Below are 2,500 nucleotides of genomic sequence, written 5' to 3' on the forward strand. Positions count from 1 at the left end.
TCAGTTTGTTGTTTTACACACATGCACACAGACATTATTTCATACACGACATAGTCGTGAGATGCAAGAAACATAGACATATGGCAAGAAATCTGTAGACGCACCCATAACAACAAAAGACAATACGTTATTGAACCTTTTCTGATAAGAAGTGTGCGCTGCGAATGCGAGAATTTTTGACGATCGTTTCTGTCCAGTCTGCTCGTTTTATCGCATTTAACCACAGCTGTCGTCGTTTTTTTGTCTGGCAGTGGCAGCAGATATGTGATCAAATTCTAATTTGAGGCTGTATTACGTCGATTCTGGCACCCAACATCACAACAAGATGATATTCTAAGCTTCTTGTGTAGCCGAATCTGCGCTGGTTTGAATGGGCCGCCTCCAGTTTCCCCTAGATGAGTTTGTTTCTTCATTTTTGTGTGAACTAGTCCTTTAAAAGGAAGAGTTCAGCACAAAATAAAACATATGTTTACTCACCTACACTCTTAAAAATAAAGGTGCTTCACGATGCCATAGAAGAACCTTTTTTTGTCTAAATGATTCCATAAAGAACGTTTCGGTTTCACAAAAGCTTCTTTGTGGCGAAAGATGTTTCTTCAGATTATAAAAAGGTAAGAAAGAGCTGGTTCTTTGTGGAACCAAATATGTGTCCCTGCAGCACAAAAGCAGTGTTGAGTCGCTGGGGGATATTTGTAGCAATAGCCAACAATACATTGTATGGGTCACAATTATACATTTCTCTTTTATGCCAAAAATCATTAGGATATTAAGTAAAGATCATGTTCCATGAAGATATTTAGTAAATCTCCTACCGTAAATATATCAAAACTTAATGTTAGATTAGCAATATGCATTGCTAAGAACTTCATTTGAACAACTTTAAAGATGATTTTTTCAATATTTAGATTTTTTTGCACCCTCAGATTCCAGATTTTCAAATATTGTCCTCCTATCCTAACAAACCATACATCAATGGAGAGCTTATTTATTCAGCTTTCAGATGATGTATAAATCTCAATTTCGAAATATTGACCCTTATGACTGGTTTTGTGCTCCAGGGTCACAAATGGTTCTTCTGTGGCATCGCTGTGAAGCACCTTTATTTTTAAGAGTGCACTTGACGGTGAGTAAATGAACAGAAGAATCCTTTAATCTGCAGCCTGGAAATATGCATGGACAGAAATAAATTACATAATTCACAGCTCAACAGGTCAATAAAATCTCTTTGTGCTTTTCCTCAGACAGTACAGTAATTCAAATCAGTAACAATACACATAATAGTTATGAATTGTTTTCCCCTTTTCTACAAACAACCCCCCCATCAGCATATGCCAAGTCCTTGCAATGCATGACCTAAAGCACAAAATGCAAGAAAAATAAATAAGATACATTGTTTTACAGACAGGAGTGTTGCTTCAGTAAGGTCACATCTGTGGAAGCTCGGTGTGTAATTTCTCCCTCGTTATCTTTTCCCCTTTACATTATTTTGTTCAGTTTCTATTTTCTAGCGTCTCTTAATCGACAAGCCACGGCCGTGATGAGGGCGGCACCTTTTCCGCTGCCATCTTCTGATTGGACGAGAGTAACCTCACAGTCGGGGGCCAGGTCTCTTAAGGTTCCCCGCATGATGCTGGCAAAGCTGATGAGACAAAGAGGAGAGCAGGCATGGATGAACAACAGGACTTCAGTGTACGAGCAAAATCTGCTCCTTTGGGAATATGTGTCCCTGGAGCACAAAAGCAGTGTTAAGTCGCTGGGGGATATTTGTAGCAATAGCCAACAATACATTGTATGGGTCAAAATTATACATTTCTCTTTTATGCCAAAAATCATTAGGATATTAAGTAAAGATCATGTTCCATGAAGATATTTTGTAAATGTCTTACCGTAAATATATAAAAACTTAATTTTTGATTAGTAATATGCATTGCTAAGAACTTCATTTGAACAACTTTAAAGATGATTTTCTCAATATTTAGATTTTTTTGCACCCTCAGATTCCAGATTTTCAAATATTGTTCTATCCTAACAAACCATACATCAATGGAAAGATTAATTATTCAGCTTTCAGATGATGCATAAATCTCAATTTCAAAAAATTTGCCCTTATGACTGGTTTTGTGCTCCAGGGTCACGTTGATGGCGTTTTTCCCACCAAACATGGCACATTAATAAATCTACACTTTTCAAAACTCTCTATCAGTGTCACTTTAGTGTTATTTATGTACTATTAGGACATTTATTAATATTTTACATTTGCTTTAAGTGTTATATTTTCATTTTAGTTTCAGTTTTTGACCTTTGCTTTAATGTGCTTTTTAAGCACAACATTTTAATTTTAGTTAAATTTTTCATATAATATTCAGCTTTTTCAATTAAAAAAAAAAAATACAGCAAGACAGAAGACACACTGCAAGACAGAACTCAATCAAATAGCCTGACGAGTGTTTTTTTTCTTCTTCATGTTGATTTATTTCTTATTGAAAAAGAGAGAATATAC

The 2,500-nt window shown here is 35.7% G+C and overlaps 1 protein-coding gene across 1 annotated transcript in view; it reads right to left on the reverse strand.

Annotated features, from left to right (window-relative positions):
* Positions 1 to 1,087: 1,087 nt before the first annotated feature.
* Positions 1,088 to 2,500, reverse strand: part of LOC107557382 (hexokinase-1-like) — an 8,632-nt gene continuing 7,219 nt past the window's right edge. Inside the window, exon 4 of the mRNA XM_016240787.1 lies at positions 1,088 to 1,639. The gene's annotated coding sequence lies outside the window, so the exon portion shown is untranslated. The remainder of the gene's footprint in view (positions 1,640 to 2,500) is intronic.

This window comes from Sinocyclocheilus grahami, unplaced genomic scaffold (assembly GCF_001515645.1).
Source record: "Sinocyclocheilus grahami isolate Dianchi unplaced genomic scaffold, SAMN03320097.WGS_v1.1 scaffold600.1, whole genome shotgun sequence".
Taxonomy (NCBI): domain Eukaryota; kingdom Metazoa; phylum Chordata; class Actinopteri; order Cypriniformes; family Cyprinidae; genus Sinocyclocheilus; species Sinocyclocheilus grahami.